Source organism: Dama dama, chromosome 33 (assembly GCF_033118175.1).
Source record: "Dama dama isolate Ldn47 chromosome 33, ASM3311817v1, whole genome shotgun sequence".
NCBI lineage: Eukaryota > Metazoa > Chordata > Mammalia > Artiodactyla > Cervidae > Dama > Dama dama.
Window position 1 is genome coordinate 40,277,531 of NC_083713.1, and position 16,762 is coordinate 40,294,292.

A 16,762-nucleotide genomic window follows, 5' to 3' on the forward strand; every position below is an offset into this window, starting at 1 on the left:
TCTCCTTCATGGGACTTACAACTTTCTTGTTGGGGAAAGAGACTTCAATCAAACAATCCTACAAATAAATGCAAAAATCTGAACAACGGTGTTATGGGTTACCCTAAGAGCCTAACTGAGGCAGGACAGCACAGGTCATGAGTATGGGGGGAGATCTAGGATCTAGATTAACTGCCCTGAACTGAAATTCCAGCCCTGTCACTTCCTAGCTATCTGTCTCTCAATGACATACTTCACTCTTTTGTTTTTCTATGTTCTTTTCTGTAAGATAAAGCTAATAACACCTGGTTCATAGGGTTGTTGTGAGAGTTAGATGAATTAATTCACAAAAAAATACTTAGAATAGTTCCTTCCATATACTGATTATAAGCAATTGATTATAAATAAATAAACAGTGACTACTGTTTTAGAAAAGCTGGAAATTTGGACTTGTATACAGGCCAAGCTGCCAGCTGAGAACTTCTGCTTAGAGAGAAAAGTGGTCAGGCAAGGCCCTGTGGATCATGTTCAAGTTTTTCGTCTTCATCTCAGAACAATGGTAAGACATGTAAGTACGGAAACAACCTAATTAAATGGCACTTCAGTTTTTTCTTTTTAAAAATCTGTCACTTGAGGACAACTGAATAAAATAATTCCGACCAGCATCGCCCAATCAATGCAAATGTGTATTTGTGTTGTCCTGTGTGTCAGCCACTAGCCCTTAAAGGCAATCCAGCACTTGAAATGTGACAAGTGTGACTGAGGAACTGAGTTTTTACCTTTAATTAAGTTTAAATTTAAACCTACACAGCTAAATGTGGCTTGTGGATATGTATTAGACAGGACGGTTAAAGAAGGTATGATCCCAGTTTACAAATATGCAAGCTTTATCAATTATTACTCTCTAAGGAGAATACAATGAAATATAACTAACATTCACACTGTTTTAAAATCTGGCACTAAAGCTATAAACTAATTTGTACATTTCAATAATACATATAGATGAGTAATGCTAATTAGTATAACCAGTTTCACTGTTTTTGTGTGTTATGTGATAGTCAATTCTTCATACATTTTACCCATACATTATAATTCATTCCTACAAAATTTTCTTCCCCCAAAGGTAATCACAATACCTGGAATAAAAGTACTTGAAATAAGTCAATCAAAAAATAGGCAAGTAAGTGAATAGATACTTTTCTAAAGACAAACAAATAGCCAATAAGTACATGAAAATGGGTTCCAATGGGCTTCCCCGGTGGCTCAGACGGTAAAGAGTCTGCCTGCAATGCTGGAGACCTGGTTTTGATCCCCGTGTCAGGAAGACCCCCTGGAAAAGGGAATGGCAACTCACTCCAATATTCGTGCCTGGAGAATCTCACGGACAGAGGATACAGTCCATGGGGTCAAGAGTCAGGCACGACTGAGCAACTAACACACTTCATGGGTATTTATTACATTACTCTCTGTACTCTTCTGTATTTGAAAATATTGCATAAAAACTCTAAACACAGTCTCATTATCACTGTGATCATCAGTTTCTAGTTATCTCAAAAGTTCAAATTATGTTTTTATCTTATTAAGGCATAACTGACTTATAATACTATATTAGTTTCAGGTTTACAACATGATGATTCAGTATTTGTACATACTGTGAAATGATCACCACAGTAAGTCTAGCTAACATCCATCACCACACAGTTACAAAACCTTTTTTCTTGTGATGAGAATTTCTAAGCTCTACTCTTTTAGCACCTTTCATATATGCAATATGGTATTATTATCTATAGTCATCATGCTTTACATTACATCCTCTTGGGTTATTTCTTTTATAACTAGAAATGTGTACCTTTTGACCCCCTTCACCCATCACACTTTAAATTATGTTTCTGAACAACTACTAAAATATTATGTAGTTAATTAACGTTTTGTCTGTACTTCACCCTGTTGATTCAGATTTAAACCATTACTAATAATTTAGGTGATTCAATTTAAAAATGTATAAAGCTATTTAATAGAAAAACTGAGAAGAGGTGGACAGAAGACAGATGACACATGCTTGCTAATGATTCCACTTATCTTGATTAGGATCTAGTATGCTTCTTAAATGGGTACCTTTCAGTACAAAGAATTTAAAGCCCACATTGTCAACACAGTCCAAAGGGTTTATTAAACTTTGAAAATCAATATCACAGCAAGTCATCTGCCTATGAGCATCTCATCTTAGAATATTCTAACTCACTGCATGGCAGAAACAAAGCACAAAACATAATGTGATTACTTTTAAGGCACAGAAGTAGATATAGTGAATGCTTCCCTAATTAAAAACATAATAATCTAAGTAATGATTATGCCTTTATAATCTGGGATAAAACTAACATTCCTCCTATTCAACCTCACATCTTAGACCTAACAAGAGGCTAAGCTTCAAACCATACCCTTTCAAAAGCAAAACTGCAAATTTAAGATCTCTAAACTCTGCCAGTCTATTTTAGAAAACACTGAAAACGTTTTTCTGCCTGAACCAGAAGTTTCTCTCTAGGAGCTGAGACTATAAACTTTGGTCCTGGCTTATCAGTTATATATATGAGGCCTTATAGTAATCACAGCGTTATTTGCATATCTTAGAAGCTGGTTCCTACAGCTTAGCTAGCATGGGGCTTTAGTCACTTTTTGAAATCAGGAAATTGTTATCAGGAAATTGAACCTTGGCCTAACTCCAGTTGATCAATATTATAGAATTCCAGGGAACTCTGCTGTAAGACTGATATTTCACTTCTCTTCACAGAGTCTGTCCCTTGCTGCTTGGCTTCCAGAGAAATCAGGCCATAATTAATATTTCAATGGCACAAGAGCTGATACTTATGCTGGAGTTAATTAGTTTATTCACTTTGGCAAGCTTTTCCTCTAATTCCTTATTTGTTGAAGGCACACCTCCAGGTTAGTTGGCCTAGATCATTTCCTGTTTTTTAAAAACTTTTTTCTGTGGGGAAGGGAGAGAGGGGATTAGAGTTCTGAATTCTCATCTAAATTAGCTAATGGGAAACACGGTACCTTGCCCAGGATGCTGTGATTCAATCCTATTGGACTTGCAGTTTTGAGGTTTCCTGTGGTTTTGAAATAGCTGGGACACCATCTATTGCTGTCAAGTTTTCTTCCTTTCCTTGGTGCACATTTTTTCCTTTTCTTGGAGGCAGACTGTATATTAAAGGCCTATGGAATGCACTGAGTTCCCATGTGTGACTTCCCTATCAGGTCTAGCACTGTGCATGTAGACATCTAAGGATCTGAAGCAGTTCTGGCCAAACCATGAGGTCAGACTCCAGACCTAAAGATTTGGCCATTTCCAGTGCTGCAAAGTCAGAGATAACATAACCAGCTCTTAAGACATCTATAATTACTGATGATAGCTTTACTGCTTTACTTTAAGATAATGACTAATGGATACCAACTGGTTCCTATCCTGAATTTGTTTCTGGTCACCAACAAATTCAGGACAGAAAAAAGTCTGGTACCTACAAAGGAAAGGCTGTATGTACTGGGCAAGTGCCTCACAACTATATAAATTTGGATAATGTGAATTCACATACAAAAAAATGTATACATAACCAAATGTACTGACAGCCAAACTCCTGGATTTTGTGGCTGGCTATTTGTGTGCACACCTACTTTGGTGACTTCATCAACCTTGCCATGAATCACTTCCATGTTTCTAGGACTGGATTTTTTGTATCCCACTAACACTACCATGGCAGGGTTTGACTGCAGCCCTTAGGAGACTGTAAACCAACTAGCTAGGTAGCATGGACAGGCCTTCCCCACCCACTCTGAGTTTCTTAGATTTAAGTAAAACAACCTCAAGACATGATACTTGAAGCAATAAGCAAATATGAACTATACCAACAAAAGACAAATCCTGATGCAAATTTCTTTTGCCTATCATTCACAGTCACCTCACTAACTTCTTTTAGAACCAAAGATTTTGTTCAATAGTATCTTTAGTGTGAAGTGAAGTCGCTCAGTCATGTCCGACTCTTTGCGACCCCATGGACTGTAGCCTACCAGGATCCTGTCCATGGGATTTGTCAGGCAAGAATACTGGAGTGGGTTGTCATTTCCTTCTCCAGGAGATCTTCCTGACCCAGGGATTGAACCCAGATGTCCTACATTGTAGGCAGACGCTTTACCGTCTAAGCCGCCAGGGAAGTTCACCATCTTTAGTTTAGCTTCTCATATTTACTTGTCAACATCACAATGTACCACTAGACCAAAGCTTCAAGTACTAAGACCAGGTATTTAACGTAAAGCAGAAAGATTTTCCTGGGTTAGGCCACTTCATCAAGATGATAAATCCAACAGTAGATATGAGGGGGCCATCTTGGTGACATGGTGAGAATAAATGATTCAGGGACCAACAACTTGATTCATCTCACTGAACATTTGAGTCATTCAAGAAAAGTGTGTATCTTGTTTTTACTTTTTAGAAAAAGGTACATTTTGAATACGCGGAAGAGTTTGATTCCTTTTTTTTTTTTTTAAGACACTTGAATGTCAAATCTGGGGCTATATCTGGATTCCTTAACATGTGTGTGTGTGTGTGTGTGTGTTTAAGCACTTTCTAAAATTTAAAGCATAAAGCAGCAATTACTATACAAAGACAAAAAAGAACTCATACAACCTAAAATCTAAATACAAACACAAAATTAATCCATGAAATGACCAGTAAGAGATGTTAGCTCTCAAAAAGATCAACATATCTCTTATGGCCGGGCTAATAATTTGGGGATATTAACATGGTGTTTGGCTTAGGCTTCAGGTTATGACTTAGGTCTGTTTTTCGTCTTCAAGACTTAAACCTGCCTTGGAGACTGGATGACCAAAATGATGCCAGTAACACAAATCCCAAAGATGCTGGGCACACGCCATTGTTTCCTGCCCCCCAACGTGAAGGCAAGTCTTCCAAGCGCCTCTACCAGAGGAACCCATGGAGAGGGAACTATTTAAAGAGGAGAATCCTGTTCCTTAAGGAACACCTTAAGAAATAAAGCAGAGATGTGGCTTACAGAAAACAATCTGGCATCCATCAAGGGAAGGACTCAATGGGATCTGGAGAGGCTCAGACAGCAAAGGCGATTTCCACAAGGATGACCAGACTGTAGACACACACAGATACAACCCCTGAGGAAGTACCTCCACCTCCTGATCCAGGCATGCACTTGAATCTGAGTGACCACCTCTCCAGACCTCAGGTTTTCCACCTGTAAAAGGAAGGGACTGCACATTGTGATTCCATAAACCCTAACCCTGTCAGCAGTGTTACTGTCAAACAAGTGTGATTATATCTGTGGCTTAATTTTAACATAGTAATACATTTTTTAAGGAATTTGACTATTTATTACAAAACGCTTATAGTGATCACCTCTGGATATAGGGAAATAAAGGTGGGTTTTACTTTCCTCTTTCATGGTTTTCTGAATTTAAAGATTTTTCTATGAAAGTAGGGATCACGTTTATAATTAGGAAAAAACCTATTTTAAAAGTGAATTTTCCTGTATTTAAAATAGCAGTTCTCTAATCAAAAAGTGATGCTATTTTAATTCAATTAAGCCTTCAGAGGAGATGAGCTCCCAATTTAAAGTGAGGAAAAGGATGTTAAAATGTGACATCACAGTACGTTTTGCTGTGTACGTGGATGATAACCAATAACATAAAGTTAAACCTGAAATCATACCTTTAAATTCCAGTTGAGTGCTCCCTTCGGCAGCACATATACTAAATTCCAGTTGAGATGTGCCCACATGTGCACCTGATGCTCAGTAATTTCCTGATCACATCTAAACAGATTCAGTGTTCCAGTCCTTTGAAAGGGAAAGAACTGCTCTAAAGTCTTAAGCTAAAGGGAAAAAATCAAGCAACTGACAGGAGGTCGACAAGTGAGGTAGGGAAGGATGTACTAAGGGGTACATTAGTGAGTCAATGCTCGGAATAAATGGATCTCCTGTCTGTTGGGACCTCAGGGAACCTGCAGAGGGCAGGACCCAGGAATGTCTCAACTATCAGGCTAAGAAGTTGGGCTACTAGTTCAGCTCCCATTGATTGATGGTTGGGGGCTACCTCCTGCATTTCTGACTTGACCCAACACCGGTGGCAGAGCCTTCAGGCTAAAAGTCCCAGGGGCCTGCAGAAACCTAAAAGATAATGAGCTGGTTGTGAGAGCCATGGCAAGTGGGCAGGGCACAGACTGAACATGCTGCTACCATTAAGTATAAGAAGAAAAGTGCCTTTATTTAGATTAAAATGCAAACCACAACGTCTATACTTACTGAGTGCCCATTCTGTGTCAGGCAGTTTTATGACTTCTAGTCTACAGTCTAGTGGCAAGACAGCACGTAGATAGGTTGCTGAAAAATTAAAAAGCTCTAATAAAAAGACTTTAAAAGTGGGGCCAGGGGTTCTTGACACTGGGAGTGGATATACTGAGCTTCATCAAAGTGGCTGAAAAGGCATATAACCCAGGAGAAAAGAAAAAAGAACAGAGATCTTACCCTCATGATAGCCACACCACCACCACAGTCTGCCAACTCACAATTTTCATCAGCTCATCGGAGGGGTAAAACCTCAGTATAACCCACTAACCTGAAATTAAGGAAAGAGAGGCACCTCCAAGGAGATGGACCTGCCTACCTGGGGTGATGCTGCTGGATGCTGGCAAGGAGAAATGAGCTGGAGTTTTCAGCAAACTGGTAAAGGCTGAATGAGGGCAAGCAAGAGAATACAGAACTCTGCAGGGTCACAGACAGGAGGTGAACCCACAATCAGGATCTTTTATGTGGACCTCCACAGGTACCAACACAAGACTCTGGCCAGAGTCCAGAGCTCACCTCCCACTAGGTGTAGACCTGGGGAGGAGAACAGCAGCTGCCTTGGGAGAGGCACAAAATCCTACCTGGATCTTTGTCTTCTATCTCTTCTACTGAACTGCTGAGGGAAGGGCAAAAACCCTGTCTTCCTTAGAACACTGGTGAAAGCCCACTGTAGCTGGGAATTCATCAGTATAATGCGGTCACCCTGTTCTATGAAGAGTCTAACTCAAAAGCAGCTTCAGGACCCTGGTCCCACCTTCAGCCAGCCTGCCAACCTACACCTCTTCTCAGCAAACACTGTGAAGCCACCTAGGGAAGAGGAATCTCTTTCTCAGGGCTTTGGAGGTAAAGAAGAGAAAGTTATAGACCGACAGGGGGCTTTGATAGAAGAAAAGTTGTAAAGATGAAGACATGAGCCTGGTTATGGATGGAGCCAGAAAAGTCAAAGAACAGGATTAATAATGATCAGGGAGTAAGGAGGATGGGTTATAAATCACTTAGCATGAAGTTTCTTCTGAATGTTACATCCATTTAGTTGCTTAGACATGCAAGTTTAATTTTTGTTTGATATAAGGGAGAAAATCCTACATGAAAAGATTCTGGATTAAATTTAGTATCAGATTTAATTTTTACAGTCAAGAACAATTAAATTGTCTGCTCGAATTTTCTGGATCACGAGAGCTATTCACCCTGAAATGTCTAACGTTCTGCTCACTGTCAAAAAAAAGCCTCCAAGTGCTGACGCGAAAAATTGTGCTTTATTTCAAACAGTGCACATCACTGCAGAAACAGAAGCTCATCATACGTATGAGAGAAGACGCACTGCAAGTAAGAGTCATCTTTTCTTCTGGTTGATCTGACACATGCAGTAGCTTCCAACCTAAATATCAATGAATGCCTGTTTTAATATTTCTCCGATCTTATTCATAGTTACAAAATCAAGATAATTTCCTTCTTCTATTAACTGCCGTTTATCGAACTAAGCATTATTTCAAAGAAACGAAGAGCTAGTCATTGAAAAATAATTCCATTTCAGATACCATATTAAACATAACAAAGGCATTTAAACATTTCTGACTACTGAAAGATTAAACACGGTTAAGCTATTCAGTCTCATTCTATAGCTAGCCCAAACTTAAATAAATCTTATCATATGGCTTCTTAAAGATACAGAGTGAAAATGTATTCTCCAGCTCTTCTGTCTTCCAAAAAGCTTTAAGAAGCTCAGCACAAAACTGAAAATTAAAATGAATCCCAAAAAGGTGAATGAAAACTTATCTTCAGACTGACTCCATCAGTTCTAATGTCTTTACAAGCAAACTGAGTCAGACACACAGAAGGGAGCGGCACACTAGTTACAGCCCATTCTCTCCCTATGAGGCTCAATCACCTAGCTTCTTAAAAGCAGTGAGAAATGAGAATATAGGGTAGAGCACAGATTACAGTCCATGGGGTTGCAGAGAGGCAGACACGACTTAGTGACTGAACAATGACAATAACGAATACTAAAACATGAAATGTCAAGATACATTTAAGTAACTCAAATTGTACATCAGGAGATATATATATATATATATTTTGCTCTGAAGCTAGTTCATCGAAATTTAATAATCAGTTGAAATTTCTGTCTTAGATCAGCATGAAAAGAAAAAATAAGGAAGTGGGAGGTCTCTGCTTGGGTTTCCTGTGATTGTGAAGCAAGGTGATACTCTCTACACACTAAATTAATTCTATTCAGCAGGCTTTTTAACTTACTTTGCATACCCACACTTCAATGTGTTTCAGGCAGTATTTAATTTTCCAAGAAAAACTACAAATCAAAGCTGTTTAGAACAACTATTTATTTCTTTTTTTTCCCCCCAGAACTGGGGACAAGCTCCTTGCAGAAAAGCACTCTGTTTTATACCTTTGTGCCCTGACAGGTCTCAACCTGCAGACAGAATGCAGGAGAGGGAAAGGTCCTGGCAGACCTGAAGTTCCACACTGATGAAGACAGTCGAGCCTCTCTGCAGTCAGTAAAGATGTTCCTGGCATTGCTGAGGCTCACCTGCTACTTTAATATCACTTCTAAGAGCGAATGCCCTGAATGTAGGACTTAAACAAAGGGATAAGGCCTTTTGTGCATCATTTCTGTACCCTTTCCCAAGGCCTCCTTCCCATACCAAGCACTGGGCCTCTGTAATAAATGGCTATTGACTAGAACTCCATGAATTCTACTGAAAATTTCAAAAGATAAGCCCAATAGAATTTTTTTAACCTCATGAAATTTTAAGTGAAGAAAAAATAAGATCACACATTCTTGTACATCAAATGCTTTCTATAATTCAGTAATCAAATATTAACACTAAATAACAACTATCTTGTTTTAGTATGAGGAACTGAACCACAAACTGAACTTATAGTTTATTTTGATACTCTTTCTATTCCTGTGACTCACTTATAATTTCCTTGCTCGTGAAATGAAAGTAGAATATCACTTATTTTTACAGAGTTATTAGAAGGATTAGATAGATATTAATAGAAATACTTTGGAAACTGTAAAGTTATGTCATACTGATTTGTTAATTGAAAAGTATTTAATATTTTATTTATAATTGGTCCCAGCTACACTCTGTATCAGCTCCAACAGAATTTTTTGCAATGACAAAAATGTTCTGTATCTGCCTATTATTATAGCACTTGTCCTATGTGGCTGTTCAACACTTAAAATGCGGCTAGTGAGGATAAGAAACTGAATTTTTAATTTAAATAGTCCATATGGTCAGTGATATCAGACTGGACATCACAGTAGCTTCAGAAACATAAACTTTTCATTGTCAAAAAAAACAAGTTCAAGAGATAAAACTTTGTTTTCTCAGCCACAGTACTTACTCTTTTCAACATGGGACAGTACTATATAAAAATCAGAGACAACACCTTAGAGAAGCAAAACCCCCACTTAATATAGCATATTTGGCAAAGGGATCTTTAAAAACAAACTATCAAAACTTCATTTTGATGTAGCTTATTTGACAATTGAGCTCTCCAAACGATCTAAATGGCATACACCAAAGACTGGCATGTGCTAGGTGCTTTGCAAATAGCTATTAATGAAAGAAGGATATGAGAAACCGTTAATATACATCTCAGTAATTCTAAGTTAGAGGTTGACCCTGTCCACCAACATCATGAAAGGCACTTGTCGTTTGGTGCCTCTACTTTCTGAGGGAAAGTACCTCTGAGGGTAGACAGCAAATGTACAAGACAAGGGCTCTTCCTCAAGAGCTACAGTCAACTTAGAGGAAAAAGACAAGTTAACCAGCAGATGTTAACAGTCCCAACAAAACAACAGAAAAACCAACAGGGGGAGTTTAGCATTAAAACCCAGAGAAAAGAGGCATTTGGAGAAGGAGAGATGACCACCAGCCAGAATAGCCGAACAAGGTCTTGGAGGACCGTGAAGATTAGAACAGAGCTCAAGGAGGCAAGGAACAGTGAGTAGAAGCCAGTTCTGCTGATGTAGAAGGTTCAGGAAGGGGAATAATTTAGGTTTGCTTGTGAAGGGCCTCCACTGGTAGGCAAGTTGGGAGTCTGAAGTGATCCTACAGAGTGGGGAATCACTTAAGGTTAGAGGGGAGAAGGACTGCTAAGGTTATAAACAAAGTATTTCATTATTCATTCACCCAAAGCAGGCATCTGGTGCTTAAAAAATATTATGTCAGGCACGTTGATAGGTGAGGGTTTCTATGAGAGCTGTGACACAGTGCTAACCTGGATGGCACTCAAAACAGCCGGGAACACAGACGCGGGAGAACCTGAACACCAGAGGACACCTGTTTGTAGCAGCATTGCGTGCAAAGTGCTAAGCAGCACAGGTGGGAAGGTTTCAGCTGGAGAGAAGGGCCAGGAGGCTTCACCTAGGAGAGGATATTAAGTTAGACTAAGGAAAAGAAGCCACAGGCTCACCAGAGAAGTGCATACTAGTTACTTACCGAAAAGCCTTCAGGAAATATACAATTTGTTGGAAAGATCATATTTCTGTGAAATTAAAGGGTGCTGAGGTCATATTATTCAACTATAGGAAAACTATCAAATCCTTAAAAGTACAGTGTTGAAGAAGAATGTAACTGGATAAGCTATGTTTTAGGACTAAGTGTAGTCATCACTTCTCAGCTTTGATTTCAGAAGACTGTGAATGTAAAAGCATTGATAAAAATCTTAGAATAAATACAAACAATACAGAATAAGATATATGATCTGATGGTATTTTAACTAGGAAAAGAAACACATTTGACATTCAAGGTACAAAAGGGGACTAATAATCTGGGGGCGGGGGGAGAAATTGGGGAGAGATGGAGAATGAAAGTTATGCTTTAGAAAACATCTTCTCTTCTAGGAAAAAAAGCAGACTCCTTGCCTTTAAAAGTTTCAGTTACCCTTGCTGGCTTCCACCTGACAACTGAATGGATTCCAGTCACACACAAAGATACTGTCTTCATTTTAAATTTCTAGTTGGCCTGTTAGGATGGTACACAATAAACTTTTGTTTTGCAAGAATGTTACCTACAATTGTTTACATCAAATATAGGTGAAATTTTGAAAGAACTAAGATTAACAAATACATTTTGAAATACAGTATTGTTATTGGAAATTAAATATACTTACCATCTAAAACAAAACAAAATATAACAAAAAAACAAACCCTGAGGTTAAGCTACAGAGTAAGTTTATGAATTCCATTTTAAACCAGTGATGAGGCTAATGTTCATAGCATTATTCACAACTGCCAAGACATGGAAGCAATCTAAGTGCTCATCGATAGGTGAATAGATAAAGAAAATGTGGCATATATATCCAACAGACTACTACACAGCTATGAAAAAATGAAGTACTGCCATTTGCAGAAACATGGATGGACTTAGAGAGCATTATGTTAAGTGAAACACGCCAGAGAAAGACAAATACTGTATGATATCACATACACATGGAATCTAAAAAATACTACAAACTAGTGAGTATGAACAGCAGCAGACTCACAGATACAGAGAACAAATTAGTTCTCATTCTCTATGCCCTATTCTCTAAGGGTACGGCATTTTGAAGTACAAACTATTAGGCATAAAATAAGTTACAAAGATGCACCATACAACTCGGGGAATGTAGCCAGTATTTTATAATAAGTGAAAATGGAGTATAACCTTTAAAAATTATGAACCACGACACACTGTACCACATAAAACCTGTATGCAGGTCAAGAAGCAACAGTGAGAACCCTGTATGGAACAACTGATTGGTTCAAGATTGATAAAGGAGTACGACAGGGCTGTCTTGTCACCCTGTTTATTTAACTTATATACTGAGCACATTATGAGACATGCTAGGCTAGATGAGTTATAAGCTGGAATTAACATAGGTGGGGGAAACATCAATGGCCTCAGATATGCAGATGATACCACCCTAATGGCAGAAAGTGAAGAGGAACTAATGAACCTCTTGATGAGAGTGAAGGGAGAGAGTGAAAAAGCTGGCTCAAAAATCAATATTAAAAAAAACTAAGATCATGGCAAACAGAGGGGGGAAAGGTGGGAGCAGTGATAGACTTCCTCTTCTTGGGTTCTAAAATCACTGCAGATGGTGACTGCCGCCATGAAATCAGAAGATGACTGCTTCTTGGCAGGGAAGCTATGACAAACCTAGACAGTGTGTTGAAAAGCAGAAACATTACTCTGTCAACAAAGGTCCATATAGTCAAGGCTGTAGTCTTCCCAGTGGTCACATACGGTTGTGAGAGCTGGACTGTAAAGAAGGCAGAGCACCAAAGAATTGATGCCTTGGAACTGTGGTGCTGAGAAGACTCCTGAAAGTCCCTTGGACACCAAGGAGATCAAAGCAGTCAATCTTAAAAGAAATCAACCCTGAATATTCTTGGAAGGACTGATGCTGAAGCTGAATTTTGGTCACCTGATTTGGTCTCCTAATTTTGGTCACCTGATGTGAAAAGCCAACTCACTGGAAAAGTCTCTGATGCTGGGAAAGATTGAGGGCAGAAGGAGAAGAGGGCGTCAGAGAATGAGACAGCTGGATGGCATCACTGATGAAATGGACATGCACTTGGGCAAACTCCGGGAGCTGGTGAGGGACAGGGAGGCCTGGCGTGCTGCAATCCTTAGGGTCGCAAAGAGTTGGACACGACTGGGCAACTAAACAACAAATACATCGGACACCTGTAACTTACATAACATTGTCCATCAACTATACTTCAATAAGATAATAAAATAAAGTCAACAATGGGGCTTTGCTAAAAACAAGGTAAACTCATAGAAGGCAGTATTTGTGGGGAAAGAAAAGATAAAAGACTTGACTTTACAGACAAATTTTTGTAATTTACCAAAGCTATAAATCTAACTTTTAAATTACTGAGGTCACATGTAATTCAGTATATAATTATAGAAAGGAAGCTTTAAAAATTGTAATTTAACCCAGTAATTGCATTCCTGGACATCTCCCCCAGAGAAATATAAACTTATGAAAACATAAAACCTGTACAGATAGTTCTAGTAGCTCTGTAAATTAAAAAATAAATTCAGATGTCCTTCAAAGTGTGAGTGGTTACACTCTGGTACATTCTTATTATAGAATACTACTCTGCAACCGAACAGGAGAGAACACTGATACATGTTAATAACCTGCTTGAATTTCTAAAATATTATGCTGAGTAGAAACAAAAAACTCTCCAGTTACATACTATATGATTTCATCTATGTAATATTCTTAAAATGATGAAATTAAAGAAATTATATAACTAACATATTTCTATAATACATAGGAAGAGGACATTTAGCGGTTCCTAGGAAATAAGGAGGGGATGAGGTAGAAGAGAAGTGAAAGTGATTTCAAAAGGGCCACATGAGGGTCCCTGGGAGTGATGGAAATGTTCTGTATCTTGACTGCATTGATGTCAAGATACAGAATGTAATACTGTACTATAGTTCTGCAAGATGTTACCATTAGGGAAAATGGGTGATGGGTACATAGGACGTGTGTATTTCTTATAAGTGCCTGTGAGTTCATAATCATATCACAACTAAACATTTAATTTTTTAATTATAACTTATTCAAATTTTATCACAGTGACTACCTGAGGTTCGGGAAGGAACCATCAAAATGTTTAAAGAGTATTTCTAACTACACTGTTAAAACCAAATAAAGATTTACTATACTTACTAGGTCACAACAAGCTGTGAAATTTCCTGTTGTTTTTTTTCCCTGATTATTAACGTGTATTTAATTTTACAGTTTTAATTATATTTGTATTATTTTAGTAACTTTTTTCTTTGAAAGGCTCCATGTGCTTAGAAATGCATTTACTTTTCTTTTTTACTTTAATTCATCAACTGAATATACAGAAGATATTACTAATTCACAAAAGGCAAGGACACAGAAAGTTTGCTCAATGTCACACAGCCAGAGCCTGACCAAGCTGGAGTTGGCGCTCTGTATCTACATATTAATGGCCTGAGAAGGACAGCAGTATGTAAACTCACCTCACCATAGTTATAAACCATGCAATAATGAATATGAATCAGTCTCAGTCTGTTTAAAAGTTTCTAATGTTTTTAGCAAGTAATTTGATATAAAGAATTATTTATCTAGCAAGTTGCATTATAATGGTAATTGTTTAAATAAGGCAGAATGCATTTTTCCATTGAAACATGAACAATAAATAGTTTTGAGCATCTAAGACCAAAACAACTTACAAAAGTAGTAAACAAAAGTAAAGAGGGCTGCTAATACACGGAGATATTTATCCAAGAGTAGTAGGTGAGGGTATGCCAAGGCTGGAATTAAAAACCCATTAATTCTATTGAGATGTCTAGAAAGATTGGAAGTCAAGATTAAGTCATGCAAAAACACAGAGTCTCTGCCCTCAAGTAGCTCAGGGAAGCAGAAGAACCAAAGGAACTTGGAACTGATATACTCCGGTGTTGCTTCTATGGAAAAGTGTATTCAGAGTTCTGATGAAGTAACTCATAGGGAATATTTGGGAAGATTGACAACTGCCAATACACTATCCAGAGATAGCAAACTGACACATATTTTTCCTGTATGGACAGTCTGAGTTAGACAGTTAATAACTGAGTTGCTTACTGCAGGTCTCAAAGTAACAGTTCTTGTGAAAGTCCAATTGCGTTTTCTGATTTCTTTTGTGGTGCTTTTTAAAAAACTGACTTTTCAGCTTATTCAGTCATTGACAAATTGACAATTAAGTGGGAAATCCCCATCACTGCATCAGTCTGAGATTCAAGGTATGATTCAATGAGACCATTTATTCTAGCAGATGTCACAAGAGATTTTCAAAACATTCTTCTGGTTATTCATAATAACAAAAGGGAGTATTTTCAATAACAGATAATAAGTTTGGACTTATAAAGGCACACAAATTGCCTAAAGAATTTTTAAAAAACCCACAATAAACCAAAGTAATGCAATATAAAGATAAGAACTTACCTAAAATGGTAGTTCTTAAGGCATAAATTATGTTTCTTCATATATAATGAATTTTCATTGATTAAAATCTTTTCTGAAATCACTATTTTATTATTGGTAGGGAGCACTTTTTCAGATGCAAGTTTTTTTCCAAAGAAAGCCACTGATAGTGCTTAACGCAGCTGTCTATCTAGACTCTGGTAATGTATCAAATAACACACACCTAAAAAGTAGGTTTAGCTAAAACCTAGTTAATACAAAGTCATTTTACAGCTCATCCTTAACACTTACAGAACAATTTTGCATGTTTATTTATATACCAAAGTTTTCTAGGACAATTTTTTCCAGTTCATTATGTCTTATCTTTCCCAACTAGATTGTGAAATTAATCACTGCTTCCTCAAAGATGCAGACTCTGAATACTGAATCCAACATAGATGACAAAACTCCCCAGGAAAAATCATTTTTTGGCCATGAGGTCTAGCACTGAGTCCAATACAGAGCAGGGGACAGATGAATGGTAACTGAATGGAACCAAAATGAATCATGTATCTTTTTAAAATAATAGGTATATAATACAAAACACAGCTCTTCACACACAGTAGACCTTCAGCAAACACCTGAAGTGCTACTTGCATTCAGCCCCCTCACATGGACCTCTGGTGGTACTTAGGACAAGAAGTAACTTCTAAATAGGTTAGCCCATTTCCCACTCAATCGAAGATGCAAAGTATCAGACAGAATGATTAACTTTACTGTAAAGTGGTTATTACTGGTTTTCATACTGAATGTTTATAATTCTCTTCTAAGATATAGAAACTTAAGAGTAGGTTCAAGTGTGTACTTTGATCACAATAAGAATTCAATCAATGTTGCATTATCAGCAATATAATTGATTCTTTTTTTGAAAGTAATGTACTTATTGTATTAGCAAAGGGAAACAGCCAATCTCAATAAATTTTTAAACAATTGTATATGAATGCATACATATGTAAGTTCTATACAAATTTCCCCCCTTTGTGGAAGAGAGCAGGATTCATGTCAAAATCTCTTCACTTGATTTTTTAATTGCTTTTTAAAAAAACAGATCCCAAAGCACAAATTTAAGTAAAATATCATCCTGTTGAACTATACACTACAACTTCTAAACACTGGTTGGTTATGTGCTACAAAATTACAGTTAAATGACAGTACCTATAGTCTATGATGAGAGGTGGATGAGTAAGCTCCATTCATGGAAAAGCAACAGTTTCTCCAGAGGAACAACTCTCAGTTTAATTTCTTTGAAGACAATCAAACCTCTGAGGATAAATAAGACCAAAACAAATGATAAGTGAGTCTTTCTCATTTTAACAAAACCAGCTCCATCTAACCACCACTCAAATTCTCTTCTGTCTACCCAACTTCCAGAAAGTTTAGTCTCAACAAGAGGTTAAGCCTCAAATGTGTACAGA

The 16,762-nt window shown here is 37.6% G+C and overlaps 1 protein-coding gene across 5 annotated transcripts in view; it reads right to left on the reverse strand.

Moving 5' to 3' along the window:
- Positions 1-16,762, reverse strand: part of PKP4 (plakophilin 4) — a 248,260-nt gene that overhangs the window by 224,522 nt on the left and 6,976 nt on the right. The window contains exon 2 of one of the 5 annotated variants that reach the window (XM_061135253.1): positions 16,503-16,609. The exons of 3 other annotated variants lie outside the window; for them this stretch is intronic. The gene's annotated coding sequence lies outside the window, so the exon portion shown is untranslated. Of the gene's footprint in view, positions 1-16,502; positions 16,610-16,762 lie in introns of those variants that run through there. One more of the 5 variants, XM_061135254.1, reaches the window with a different exon arrangement.